Source organism: Phyllostomus hastatus, unplaced genomic scaffold (genome assembly GCF_019186645.2).
Source record: "Phyllostomus hastatus isolate PE091 unplaced genomic scaffold, TTU_PhHast_1.1 phas_contig_210, whole genome shotgun sequence".
Lineage (NCBI taxonomy): Eukaryota > Metazoa > Chordata > Mammalia > Chiroptera > Phyllostomidae > Phyllostomus > Phyllostomus hastatus.
In genome coordinates, this window is record NW_025333737.1 from 22,491,364 (window position 1) to 22,506,719 (window position 15,356).

The 15,356-nt window shown below is 46.1% G+C and overlaps 1 long non-coding RNA gene across 1 annotated transcript; it reads left to right on the forward strand.

The window, feature by feature from the left end:
- The first annotated feature begins 314 nt into the window (after nt 1–314).
- LOC123817685 lies at nt 315–1,270 on the forward strand. The gene is made up of 2 exons (XR_006785477.1): nt 315–577; nt 849–1,270. It is a non-coding gene; the product is annotated as an uncharacterized LOC123817685 (long non-coding RNA).
- The last annotated feature ends 14,086 nt before the right edge of the window (nt 1,271–15,356 follow it).

Below are 15,356 nucleotides of genomic sequence, written 5' to 3' on the forward strand. Positions count from 1 at the left end.
TTTCATTTCCTTTTACAAGTTTCCATGAATGTCTGAGTTACACCACATACAAATGGGACTGCAAACGATCGGTGTGGTTCGGTTTACACTGAAACGGGACGCGCGCTGCCTTCTTTCAGGCGGCACTGCTTCAAACAGCAGGAAAGTGGACTCAGCCCGGTGCCAGCGCCAGGGATTTGAGGTCCCTTCCTCGCCCATTCATTTCCAGGCACACTCCTGGAGGATCACCCGCACAGCGCTCCCTTTCGCCCGCCCGACTTTGGAGCGGAGCGGTCCGTAGGGAGGAGAACCGACGAATCCTCACGGGCACCAGGCGCTCGCGGACCAGGCCCGCCCCCACCCGTGCCCGGCCCCATCACGTTGGCTGCAGAGCGCATCCCGACTGCGCCCTGGCGAGGAGGCGCCGGGGTAGCTAAGGGGAGCGGGTCACGTGAGAGGAGGAGTCTGACCTACTTTGGAAGGCGCATGCGTACTTCCCCTCTGAGCGCCGGCGGAGAAGCTCACATGGAATCGCACGTGCTGGGTCCTAGGGCCTGGGCTCTGGCGGGGCGTGCTCTAGTCCCTGCCAGATGGAAAGGTGAGTTCAGTGCTGCGAGTCGGCCTGCGAGCTCAGCGAGTTAGGGGACCAGAGGATGCAGCTGCCTCCTTCAGCCTGACCGAGCCTTCGCTTTGCGGGTCCTGCAATCGTCGTGCCAATAACCCTCAGCTTTGAGAGCTGCTTTGGCGCTCCACGGGGCTTCCCACGAATTCACCGAAATTATCATTCATGAACTCAAAAATTAAGACAAAGTTACTCTGCATATGCCCTTTGAATCAGCAATTCCACGATTTGGAATTTTTTTCTACAGATGGGCTCCCGCTTGTGTGAAATGTCGCCTTAGAAGGGCAGTCATTACATCACTGACTTGCTGAAGATGGGAAACTCTCTAAATGTCCAACAAACAATAAGTCTGGTCAAGTACACAGAAACATAAGTGATGATTGCGCTGTATTTGGAATTCTTTGCAGTTACGAAATGGACAGACAGCTCCATAGACCCCGACATGAAGAGACCACTAAATTCACTGTGACATAAATAAATGAATAAATAAATAAAATGGAGCAGGATAGTGTGTGTGGGGTGCTAACTCTTATGTGGTAGATATATTTGTAACTATACACAAAAATAAATATATAATTATGTTTGTAAATGTATCTATACAAAATATACACATGTGTATTTGTAAATGTATCTAGACAAAATACAAATATATATATGTATATTTGTGAATGTATAGAATAGTTCTACAAAAATGCACCAAGAGCATACCAGAAGCTATATTGGATGCCTGAGAGGGCAGAGGAAGGAAAAAGTCTGACTCTTGCACACTTTTATAACTTAAATTTTGTACTCTATATGATTAATTTACAAAAACAAAAAGTTAAAAACAAAGAGTTATTTAGCACTTACTCTGTGCTGAACACCAGGTTTTATGAAAATCATTTCCCTCTGAAAACTCTGTCATGTATGATACCTACCACATTTCTTATTCTGTGCAGCTTGTATTTCAAAACTGCAAGTTTTCTGATAAACTCTGTTAAGAAAAGTTTTTAGATAACAAGTCCTCTACATCTTTAAGATCCTGTCAGAATTCTATCTTGCAAAAGGAAGGACCCTCAGTAACCCATGTGCATTCTAAAGCCTACAAAGAAAGTTTGCATCTGCAGTGGAGCTCTGCTCTCCCGATTACTCTGGATTTGTAATGCGGCTATAATTGCCATTCAGTGTGCCAGGTATGTTTGGTTGCAGTTAACAGAAACTGCAACTCTGAGTGGCTTGGACAGAAAGTTCATTTAGTTGAACCAGGACGGGACAGACTTCAGGGATAGTTTGATGCAGCATTTAAACAATGTCACCAGCACCTGGTGGCTTTTCATCCCTCTGCCATGCTTCCCACTGTACCAGCTTCATCTGAAGCTTTGGGCGGGTCTCACTTCATGAAAATGCTTCTTTCCCAGAAGCAGCGAGCAAACATCTTCCCCGAACTCACTGGTCTGATTCGGGGCAACTGCCCACACCACAGCAGGAGAAGGGATCATGCCAATTCATTTGGGGAGTCCGTTAGCCCCTGTGCTTTGAGGGGAGCCAGAGAAAACAAACAAATGGGAATGGATGCTGAGGCAATTGTGCCCCTTGCTGGGAAATGCCCTGCCTGGTTTCAGGAGCTGTAACCCCCCATGACTAAGGCTGAGTGAGTGACCTTGGGACCATAAGCCACTGAGGAGACAAAGCTTATCTCCCTGGCAGGGGCACTGCCTCTGACCACTTTACTTCACCCTGCCTGGCCCCAGTGCTTAGTCGGTTAGCCAATGACGGGTAAGATTCCTCAGGGGAGGAACGACCTAAGACAGGCCGGTAGGATCATGTGGGAGGCTCCCAAGGAAGGACTTGGGGGGCTACAGCAAAAGGGGGTGATGGACCCTCGCTCCTCGTCTTTGACAAAGCCTGAGTCCTCATTCTGTCTGCCAGAAGTCTCCTAATCTCTTGGCTGCCTTGCTTCCCCTGCCTGACTTAAGCCTGAAACAACGGTGGTGCAGCCCTGTGCTGGAAAGGGTGGGTTCCCCTGGAAATCAGGCCTAAGAAAGAATATGTAAAATCCTGTGAAACCTGCTTTGTTTAGAATGCTCTCAATTGAATGATAAGGGTCCAGGCAAGAAGCGAGTTTGTTCTTCAAAGTTTTATAGGTCTTTAGCTAACAGACCCTGACTCAGAATAGGCCCTCAGAGTTCTTTGTTATCTATTGTTTGATCCTTACTGCCTGACAATGATTAATGAGCTTTACCTGTATTCTGGTGCAAACGAATCCAAGAAAAGCTCATTGAGGAAAAGGTTCTTGGCCCTTCTGCTTTGAGAGATCGGCCACCTTTCCTCCCCAAGCAGATCAGTTCTTGGTAGACTTATTTTCATTCGTGGTGGCCAGGGCTGGGGGAGGCCCTGTGGGTCGAGTCCCCCCACAACCCCTCATATCGCTTCTATTTCCTACTGTTTGCTAATATTAATATATTGCTATTATTTTTCCCCTTTCCAGGTGTGGATTAGGTGACAGATCTCAGCTTGACCCAAACTATGCTGCCAGGGTGTTTGCATTTTTCCCTGCACTATATGCTCTCTCAGTGAGGGGGTAAGAACATCACCACATCAGGGAAAAAATCTACCTCCACCACTAGAAAACCAGCTGGAGCTGTGGTGAGAGATCAAGGGGGGCAAAACCTCCCTTGGCATGAACCCTGTGAAGGAAGTGTACATATACCATATTTATGTGCTATTTCTTCATTCACCCATGGTATAAGTATTAGACTCCTACTGTATGTGGAAGCATGAAGGCTCTTGGAGAAAAATGGAAGACATTCATGATGAAGACTCTGAAGTCAAAGGAAATAAAGTCAAATTAGGCCACATTTCCAAGACAGACACTTGGAAAATACCAAAATGATGCTATGAAACAGGATGCAATAGAGAGCCTGGGTTATGGGGGTGGAGGGCGACTCACCCCTGAAGACCCAGCTCAAGTGTTGCACCCTGCGTGAAGGTCACGCCTCTTGATGTCCTGCCTCCTACTCACTGCCAGCTGTGATGGAGAGAGCCACGCACTCACTGTGTCTCTGCAGCCCCCAACAAACTTACACTTGCTCATTGCCCTTAGTTGTTCACAAGCTTGCCTCCCTCTCGTCCCCAGATAGGCTGGGATTTCCTGGAAAGCAAAACTTTCATTGATTTTTTTTTTGTTTATTTTCTTCATAGACACAACAACTAACACATCCCTGTCTTAATGCATGTTTGTTCAATTATCAAATGAATAAACAGATTATATATTCATGTAAATTCTCATACCTAGTTAATAATTTTTAAAGTGTAGAGTATGATTTGAGCTGAAGGAAAAAGTGATGGGTAAGAAAGACTTACAGCTCTAGCTGGTGTGGCTCAGTAGACTGAGTGCTAGCCTGCAAAGGGTCGCTGGTTTGATTACCAGTCAGGGCACATGCTTGGGTTGTGGGCCAGATCCCCAGTAGGGGGCATGCGACAGGCAACCACACATTGATGTTTCCTTCCATCTCTTTCTCCCTCCCTCCCCCTCTCTTTAAAAATAAATAAATAAATAAATACTTTTAAATAAAACAAATAGAAAGATAAAAACAGACAATTATGAGTAGAAGTCAAAACCCAACATCTATTGTTGACAACTATTAAGACTTCCTTGATATTTCTGAGTCATAGAGTCTCAAATAGACACTTTAAGGTTTCTAGTTTGGGCCTGTCCAGCCCACATGACAATGACATTGACAGACTCTTCCTGAACTGTTTCCCTTGCAAGACTCCAAGAGTGAGTGCCTCCTGAAATTTTGTACCCTACCAGCTTCATCTGTCTCCCTCTAGTCCTGCTCATGCTCTTGAGTGTACACTTTGATCTTGAACTGATAGTTGTTGAATTTGACAGTGTGCTGGAGATCGTTCCCCTTATGGTGTGAACACGCCAACACCGGGTATGCTTTGTGTGCGTGTGTACCATGATGACACAGTATGCCATGAACATGATGCATGCATGGATTTGGTATCATTCTTGACTCCTCCCTCTCCTTCCCATATAACAAACGGTGGTGAGACATCTTTCATCCTGCATCCCAGGGAAGGATGGTAGGAGGAGGTCCAGGGCAGCACAGGAAGACCATAGCAGGTGCTGTGAGGTGACCATAATTGGGTGGCTGACCTGTAAGCCCATGTGAAAGACTCTTGGGTACTCGCTGATATAACTAGAAATGATGAGCAGAGGAGAGGGAGCCAGTGCAATTTAAATAATTACTGTGTATCTATAACCGTAGAGGATATAAACCTGGGGAACCTGGTCTTTTACATTTCCAACATCACCTCTCCCTCTTCTTCAACACAACTCCTCCTCACCCCTGCCAATAAGTCTGGTCTCTATTCTTCAGAATACTAGACTCATTTCTACCTCCACTCCTTTGCTCATATCGTACCCAACCACCTACACAGCCCTTCCCTTCTCCCATATTCATCTGACTTTGAGCAATCCTCCAAGGCCCTCTCCTCTTCTTTATCTTTTCCAACCCATCCCCACCCCTGTGGCCCCTGTGCTGTGAAGATCTGTCGTGCTGCATCCACTTTGGCTCTTAATTGCATGCTGTCTTGCATCATTTTAGTGTTTTCCAAGTGTCTGTCTTGTCTGCCTAACTTAACCAGATTCCCTTTGAGTTCAGGATCTTGGTTATGGATGTCTTCCATTTTTCTCTAAGAGCCTTTGTTCTTACATATATAATGCATAGGGAACAATAAGTTTTAGAGGTGGGTTGGGGCTGGAACACAGTGTCACACTCAGGTGGGCAGAGGGAAGCTCAAGAAGGCAGGTGATGCCAAGGTCCTAAGTGTGGGCTCTGGTGTCAGAAAGCCCTTGGCTCTGATGGACAGCAGTGTAATTTCTCTGTGCCTCCATCCATCCTTTGTCAACTTGAGTGGATAATATTCCTCACTTCATAGGATTCCTTTGAGGATGGACAACCAAATGCATGTAGAGGTAGAGTAGTTACCTTGGTGCTTGGCACATAATAAGCTCTCAGATGTTAGCTATTATTATTTCATAATTTTGGTGTGCAGTTTCTAAAACATTTTCCCAAATCAGTGGCAATTTCTCAAAAATATTTGGTAGGTCATTCCCTTTGAGGGCTGTAAAAATAGCTATAGTCTTTGTTCAGGCTGCTATATAACAAAATATTGGCTAGCTTATAATCAACAGAAATTTATTGCTCATAGTTTTGGACACTGGGAAGTCCAAGATCAAGGTGACAACATGGTGGCCTTTTGGTGAGGGCACCCATCCAACATAGTAACAGCCCAGCATGTCCTTAGCATGGTGGGAGGGGACTAGGGTGCTTTGCGGAGTCTTTTTTGTAAGAACACTAATCCCATTCATGAGAATTCCACCCTCATCACCTCAGCACCTCCCAAAGGTCCATCTCCTAATAGCATCATCTTTGTGGAGAGGATTTCAACATATGAATTTTAGGGGGACACAAACATTATGACTAGAGCAAGCAAGGTGTGCGGACATAAAAACACTTAGGGATACACAGGCATGACTGATTTCTCTCTCTCTGACACACACACACACACACACACACACACACACACACACACACTCCTCTTCCATTTCTAAGTGTCCCTCGGAGAGAATTCTACAAACAATATATCATAGCAAGCACTCCTGCCTGTGTTCCTCCAGGGACGGTCCCTGAGCTAATGGGGGGAAAGGCATTCTAATCACTGATTCCCTTGAGAAGCCTGTGGTTGCTTAGGATGAGAGAAGCCTGTCATAAAATGCCATGCATGAACTGATAAAGTGACTATTATTAACATAGACAATGGACTACAAGCAACAGTGTCCTAGTTCACTTACTCATGACCTTGAATTTATACCTCCCTGCTTTTGTTCGGCTGAATCCATCCTTTGCCAAGTGAAAAGTGGATATGTATGTAAAATTGATGTCCCACTTCATAAGTCTGGTTTATACAATAAGTTCATTTTTGTTAATAAAATCTATATGGGTGTAAGACTAGACTCATGCTGAGAGACTGTTCCTTCATGCCCTAAGATCACCTTCACTGTGATCCAGATTGTTGGGAGAAATAGGGAAAGTGCTTAGACAAGTATCCAGCTCTATTCTAATAGAATAGCAAGCCCTCAATAAATACTACTTGTTATTATTATTCCTACCATCGGTGTCATTACTGGTATTCCGATTTTCCCACTGTAGTCTGAATTTGGTGAGGCAGCTTAAGCAAAGGATGCCATGTGTACAGTAGTTGTTAAAAGATGTTCACAAGGATTCCAGCTTCCTTACCTTCCTGGCACCAGGTAGAACTGTAATGCATGCCATCTCTAGACTAGAGAATTTGATTGTTGATGCAGGACCCACCAGGGCTCCATTCTCACTCTGCCAAGGAGACCACCTATGCCTCAGGTAATGGCTGCTCCTTCAGTCTTGGTCCCCAACTGAGAATAATGACAAGATGAAGCAGAGTCCCTGCCAACCTGCTATGGATATGGAGTGGGGGGGCTCCATCTGCAGGACTCCCCGCCCCCCCAGCTGCCACAGATGAGAATAAGTCTACCAAGACATGATCTGCTTGGAAAGGAAAGGTGGCCAATCTCTCAAAGGACAAGGGCCAAGAGCCTTTTCCTCAATGGGCTTTTATTGGATTTATTTGCACCAGAATACAGGTAAAGCTCATTATCATTGTCAGGCAGTAAGGATCAAACAACAGATAAAAATGAACTCTGAGGCCCTATTTTGAGTCAGGGTCAGTTAGCTAAAGAGTCGTAAAACTTTGAGGAACAAACTCACTTCTTGCTTGGACCCTTATCATTTAATTGAGAACATTCTAAACAAAGAAGTTTTCACAGGATTTTACATATTCTTTCTTAGGCCTGATTGCCCAGGGAACCCACCCTTTCCAGCACAGGGCTGCACCACCCTCTGTCATTGTTTCAGGCTTAAGTCAGGCAGGGGAAGCAAGGCAGCCAAGAGATTAGGAGACATCTTGCAGACAGAATGAGGAGTCAGGCTATGTCAAAGACGAGGGGTGAGGGTCCATTACCCCCTTTTGCTGTAGCCCCCTAAGTCCTTCCCTGGAGGCCTCCCACGTGATTGTGCCTGTCTTAGGTCGTTTCCCCCTTGGGGAATCTTACCTGTCATTGGCTAACTCATCAAACATTGGGGGCCAGTTATGGATGAAGTGAAAGGAGCAGAAGCGGTGCTCCTGCCAGGGAGATAAACTTTGTCTCCTTAGTGGCTTACAGTCCAAGGTCGCTCCCTCAGCCTTAGCCATGAGGGGGTTACAGCTTCTGAAACCAGGCAGGGTGTTTCCCAACAATAGAGTATGAGCAAGAAATAAATCTTTACTTTCCCAAGCCACTGGGATTTGGTTTGCTTGTTATTGTGATCCACCCTAGCCTATCCTGACTGATACAAACCAGTAACTTAATTGTCTAAAAATCAGCTTTTCTGTCACAAAGTTGTTGCCAAAGATAACCTAGAAAGGCTCTTTATCAGTGGCTGTTTCTGCCAAAGCATTTCCAAGAGAAAACACAGGGAAAATAAGGGTCCTCTTTCAAGCATTCTGCTCATCTCTGCGCTCCCAATGTTATGGTCCCTGCTAACATTCCTTGGTGATAAGATGGCCAGGCTGGAACACATGCTTTATCCTCAATCTGACAATCATGGTCGCCAGGGACACCGCCTCTGCTTACTGTGACATGTGGGTATCCTGTTCTATCTAGTTAGTACCATCACAACCATCAGGAATTTTCAAACAATGTTGAACATCAAAAGGGAAAGAAAAGGGAGTTTCCAGCCCTTTGAAAACTCAGCTCCTTATGCAAATATGCTCAACCCCACCCAGTCACCTGGAAGCTCCCTGTACCAGGGGAATGGGTAGCTTTGTCAATACCTAGACGTGTCTCCCAGTTCCCACACAATGATAGGGGTTTAAGACTTGGGAAAATTTAGCTTAAGGTAAATAGTCATAAATCTAGCAAGTAATGTGTATGTTAAGTTTTTGTTTCAGCAACTACAGATAAGGCCCATCCTGGTGCCGTGGATTAAGCAGTTGACCTCCTGGGGCATTGTCTGGAGATTACCTCGTCTAGAGACGGAGACGTCTGTACCAGGAAGAAGCAAGTGACTACCCTTCCCCCTTTGAGGCAACTGTTGAATTTCAAAGGTTTTCACTGACACCTTGTTTGTCCTCCCCCAACCCCCTTATAAAAGATCTGGCTGGGAAAGAAAGGGCAAGACGGTTTGTTAGGGTGTGAGCCTGCCATCTTCTCGGATTGCCGGCCATCTGAATGAAGTGCCTATAAAAGATTCAATCGCTGTCATTGCTTACTGGATTTGGTAGTGACAGGCAGCCGAACGCCGGTGTCTTTTCTAGTTACAACATCAGGTGCCTGGCCCTTCCTGCTGTATTCTCACAGCCCTGGGCAGAAACCTCAGCTGACCACTTTCCAATTTTCTGCATTCAGGTCTGATCCTGGGAGGACTGTGAGTTCTTGTTTGTTTGTTTGTTTTTAGTAGCTGAGATTTAAAAACTCCTCTTTTCCCTACCTTTAAAACTTACTGCTCTTCACTCACTTAAACTTCCTGCTGCTGGCTTTTCAGCTGTTTTCTGAATATCTCTAGGTTGGCTCTCTCAACTTTCCACCCATGGCTCATTCTGTACTCTTCGTGTGGTTGGGATACAGTGATGAGTAAGAGGCTGTCCGTGCCCTCAAGTATCTAGCAGGATGGTAGCCAGACAGGTGCACAAACAACTAATTGAGATGTGAAGCAGGGTAGAACTAAATGCTTTATCAGAGGAGGCAGGGGAAGCAGCTCAGACTGACTGGGATTCATCAAAGGTGAGAAAGAAATGACGGCTTTGATCTAGCCACAGCACGAAGTGCTGAGAATGCAGGGATGAATGAAGAACAGTCCCTGCCTTGAAGCAGCCCTGCAATGGGTAACACCTGGGACGTTGGTATGTGGTCCATCTGCATACACGGGCCATCATCCCTGGGCAGACCTCGGGTTCTTCTTGTTGGTAATGACCCTGTGCTGCCCTCGACTCCCCTCAAGGCTGGGTAGTCAGTGACGGCCACATCATGGGATCAGAAACTCAGATGAGGAAGCCCCCTCTGTGACCATCTGTTCTACTTTCGGACTTTGTCCCGCAGGGCACTTAGAGGTTCCACAGGGCTCTCGCAGGGGCAGCTGGAGGGGAGGGAATGGGGGAAAGAGAAATCGAACGAGATTAAGCCCCATCCTTTGTAATTTCAATCAGGACAGCTCTGTTTTTATTTATCTTATTTGTTTTCATTTTCATGTAAGACTGCACTACAACAAAGGGCTATGAGGCTGGAAAAGATTTGGAAGGCACTGATCAAATTTCACAGGGAAGAAATCTGGAAGACAAATGGCTCTTCAAGAGGTCAGAGTCAGAGAAAGGCAAGGGGAGACCTGGGTTTTCAACTCCTGGGCTGCTGCGCCTTCCACGACACGGCTCTGCCTCGCTGTGAAGCCGGCACAGGTGCGTCTGCAGGGGGAGTCCTCCAGCTTCCCCCTGCAGTGATTGCTGGGACAGCAGTCTGTCAGTCGGTCGTGTGATGCATTCACACAGGAGAGGGAATGGGGGAACTTGGAGGAGCTATTGTATATGGCCAATGCTTAGCACCTCTGCAGGTCAACATGTGTTAGGTGAGCTTGCAGAAAGACAAGCTCAAAAGAACCCAGAACTTTTTCCCTGATTCCAAGAAACAGAGCTTAGTCAGGAGCTCTGGGGAGCAAGAAGATGGCAGGGACTAAGTACGTTTTGAAAGAGGGATCACTTAGAAAGTGTCCCAGAAGAAACAGAAGTGAGCTGCTTGTCCCTGGGCACCAGGAAATCGGCAGCTCTTGGGATGATGCATCCTTCATTCATTTGTGGAGTGCCCAAGGGGAAATCAAGGTGGATCAGCCATTGTCCGTGCCATAAGTAAGTCAAGACTCCAGTGGGGGAGTTAAGGCTCCTACGTTTGTAAGTGCAGCGGAAGAGATAACAGAATGGCCGCGAGTGAGCGCGCCCCAAGTGAAGGGCGGATCACTGACACTGGTACGGGGCTGCTCCCGCGGCACTGGCAGCAAGATAAGCCATCAAGGGACAGGAAGTGCGCTCCATGCAGGGGACGTAACAGGGCAAGGTGGGGAGGCAGGTCCTCATCAGGTCTGCATGGGCAGTGGGAGTTCTTTAGCCTGGTGTGGGTGCACACTCTGAAAGTGTGCTTTGAACTCCGTCATTTTCTAGAGTAGGAGGGGTGTCTTCAGGTGGCCTGTTCTCTGGAGTACTAAGTGGCCCTAACTGGCAGGGGAGATTCAGTGTTGCTGCCTCATGAGAGGAAGCCAGGACCATACGGAGACAGTCAAAGGTTCCCAAATCATGTCACAGTGAACCTCCTCCTCTGTTCCTTCCCCGAGAGAGAGAGAGAGAGGCGGAGAGGCTGTGCCGGGCCCAGCGATGGATCTGGGAGGGCGGTGTGCAGATGGCATCCGCTAAGAACTCTGTCCCCCTCCTAACTTCAGCAAACAGCTTGGCACCCGGCCTGAAATCACCAGGAATTACCAGCCTTCCTGAGCCAGTTTGAAGACAGTGTTTATTATTCCTTTGGCACCTCCCCAAACCCGCCACCTGACATCACTCAGAGAGAGGCATGAAGCGTGGCGAACAGAGGGCACTTCCTGTCCTATGAGAAGGGGGTGGGCCAGTGCCAACGGTGGGGGGGGGGGAAGGACACATCGGAGCAGACCTCGAGTAACGTGGCTGAATCCTGATGCATTTCCGTTCTTAGAAAATTAAGTCATTATCAAAGGAAACTTGGGGACAGGGAAATGCTTTCCAAGATATCAATTGCCCTTGATGAAACAAACATACAAACAAAGTTCCTTCATGTCCCACTATGGACATGTGGCCACGTGGACAAGGGTCGCCAGTCAGAGAACCTTGAGCTAGGGAACCAACTAAGTAGACTTCCTTTTGAGCCAATGTTGATCATTTATATTTTCCTTTAAAAAAATCTTTAAATTAGCATGGCGTTATACATGGTATTTTCTTTTTTTTTTAAGATTTTATTTATTTATTTTTAGAGAGGGAAGGGAGGGAGATAGAGAGAGAGAGAGAAAGAGAAAAACATCAATGTGCGGTTGCTGGGGGTTATAGCCTGCAACCCAGGCATGTACCCTGGCTGGGAATCGAACCTGTGACACTTTGGCTCGAAGCCCATGCTCAATCCACTGAGCTACGCCAGCCAGGGCTCATGGTATTTTCTTAAAGTTTAAAAACAAAAATCCCCTCTCTATGCTTTTGAAAAGTTCCAATGTACATTCTTTGATAAACCTGCCATAGAATAATATTTACTTCATTAACAAAACATCTTAATATACTGCAAAGTACAAAAAGGTATGAATCAATGAAGTGTGAATCAGTTTTTTAAACATATAAATGTATAGAAGGAAAGAATGAAAGAAGAAGAATGAAGATACATATACCTTTGTGCTTATCTGTCTTCTGCTTTGACCGGCTCGAGTACACCTTTGTAATGAGCTAAGTTTGTTTTGTGGGGTCTTTTAAAAATAAAGAACCAAGGCAACTCCTTGCCTCCTTCTTCACTGGGAATAAAGGGGGAACATTCATTCATAGATTGTGGTTTCAAGTCCCTCACCTTTATTTCTTGAGACACACAGGCATGTGCAATGCACGGAGGCAGGTCCTACCTTAAGATGCAGCCTGACTCTCGCAGAATGAACACAGGGAGGCAACAGCCCCTCTAGTTTTAGGCATCATGAATTCAGCAACATGACTCCAGTTGAACACAGCCTGACCCACGGTTAGGCCATTTGCACTGCGCTTCCAGCTAGCTAAGGGCCTGCATTTTGTTCGTGTGTGCCAGTATTGGTCAATACTCGAAGTGTTCTGTCCCGAAGCTGTCTATGGTCAGAGAAGGTGCTGGTAGGGGCCCCAGACACTAGGCTCAAAGAGGCTAGAGTGTGAACTGGGAGAGGTCGAAGCAGGGAAATGAGAACATAGCGGCAGAGGGAAGCCCGTGGTCAAAACCAAAGGACAAGTCAGTGTTCAGCCAGAACGCAGGAACAAGGCGAGAGCTCCGGAGAGGAGGTAACAGGCTGGATCGAGAAATGAATTAGCTGTGTCCTTGGGCGAGAGGGTGCTAGACGTGGGCCACACACGTTGGCGGGGACTGTGTTTTCCAGGATATTGACTGTGCAGTTTGAGAACGGTTTGGTGGGTTTAAAAGAACTTAGCTGGGTGAGGTGTGTGATTGATTTGTTGAAGCCAAGTGTATGCCTTGATATTTATCTCTATTAAATTCAGTCCATTGTCACAGCTCAATGAGACATTTAGGGGACATGATTCTGTCACTATGTGTTAGTTCTTATTGTTAGCTCTGTCTGGGATTTGACCAGTGTGTACTCCAGGTGTTCATACCAAATCCACCACCAAAGATCCACATTCTCCACTGGTGACCATTCCATCACGTGCCAGTTCACCCACCATTTGCCTTCTTGTCCCTGAGGATAATCTGAGAGGCCCCACACAGCCCTTCAATGCAGAGCACCCCCCAAGGTGCGTCAGTGTAGTGGCCCTAACCAAAACAGACACGAGACGACGCATTTGACAAGACTTGTCTTCGTGAGCAGGTTTTGTCTCATCTCAGCGTTTCTCCTCTCGGCTAAGAAATCCCCAAAGCCCTCCTCTTTCCCTAACACTGGAAGTGGAAACAATGAATTACGATACAATGGAGTGGCGACAAGCTAGATGCATCTCCACAGAGGTGGTGCATGAGCTTCCACTCTCCGGCACCGTTTTGGTTGTGTGGCCTGGAGTCGCTTTGCCTCCAGGTTCCAGCTGTCTGGAGGGCTGGACAGGCACCTGCAGAGAAACCTGATCTTGGTGCCAGATCTGGTCTGGGGCATGGGGATCAGATTTTTTTTTTTTTTTGGTCTAGAAATTCTTTGATCAGAATTGAAAAGATCCAGGAAAACCATCCTACAACAAACCTCCATTCATTCTACAAATTCATTTATTTATTTGGAAAAAAAATGCTTCTTTGTATCTACTTTCTGACCGACACTGTTCTGGATGCTGGGATACCATCGTAAACAAGATCAAGTCTGTTCTCCTAGAGCTCACATCAGTGGGAAGAGGTAGATAATAACCAAGCAAATAAAAAATAAAATTTCAGATATTTGTAAATGCCACAAAAGAAAAAATGCAGGATTGGGGTAAAGAGTCATTGGTACATGGCTGATGGATAAATATTTGACTATATTCATTTGTAAAGTGGATTTCCTTTCTTGATCCCAAATGCTTGTGTCCTTCTTCCTGGGCTTTAGTTTTCAGTTACAGAGGACAAGAGAGCTACATGGGAGCACACGTTAGTTTGGAAAGTGAGGAATTTGTATGGAAGGAGAAAGACAGTAGAGTGTGGTAGGTTACAGCCTGTCCTAGTGCATTGAAATCTCTGGTAGACTGAGTGGAATGGTATGAAATAAAACATATAACTAAGAACATTACATAACTGTGGTTCAGCAAGAAAAAATATAAACCTAATTTCAAATGACATCTTAGACAAGTGATCTGATGTAGCCTTTTCCCCCTCGTCACCTCCTAACCCGAGCTAAAAGGCAGGAAGACAGTGAGTGTGCAGTTCTGGGCTCTTTCAACTTGACAATCTTGTCTCTGTGTGGGCTGCCGAGCTCACTCAACCTTGGATGTACCACTTGAGAGGCAGTAGAGGTATCAGATACATGTGAATTCACGCCAGCATATCTGCACCATTTCTTTCTACCGCAGATGGAGTGTCTATTGCTATTATGACAATGAAAAAACAATAAAAGAAATAACAGCTGCATCTGACTTTTCAATTTTGCTACCTTCAAATCTGCGCCAGCGTCAAAGAAGTGTGGTCCAGCTCAAAATAGAAATAGGAGCTACAAATTTTAAGCACATTCTCTGTGCCCAACACTATCTTGTATGTTTTATGGATCCATCTCTTCTACTTCTTGCAACAAAACAATTACTCATATATTAATTAAGATGCATAATGGTTTACCCAATAGAATTTAATTTTTTTAGAAATTAAAGAAGTCATGGTTTGCCAAATAGAATTTCATTTTTTCTCACGCAACGAGGCTAAGGTGATTCCAGGTTGGTAAGTGGATCTGCTCCAAACAGTCACCCAGGGATCGAGGGTGTTGGGAGCTCTGTCACCCCCAGCCAGTGGGGGCGTAAAGAGGGTCGGAGACTGCACACGGGGCGTTTTTATGGGTCGGGCCTGGAAGAGTTGCACACCACTTCTGCTTATGGTCCATTGGCTAGAAATGGGTCCTAGGGCCACTCCCAAAACTTAGGGAGAGGTTGGAACATGGAGTCTCACTGTGCGTGCATAAAGAAGGGACAGCAAAACTGGCTATTGTTATCTTGATTTTACATATGAAGAAGCCTCAGAGAATTTAAGTATCTTGTTCAAGAAAGCAAGTATGTCAGTGAATAAGGAAGCGAGTAAGTCGGTGGGTGAGCTACGGTCCTGGTTAATCTGACTCTAAAGGAGTTCTGAGCCAACACATTGTGTGTGTGTGGCCTCTTGAAGGACGTGTGGACTGTGGCGAATCTTCCAGATTCACAGTCTCCCTCCCTGGGTGGGACCGAGAACACAATGCCAATTTTTCTTTCTGCGATCCCCATTTTCCTACACTCTTGGCCAACCAATCCTGTTCTG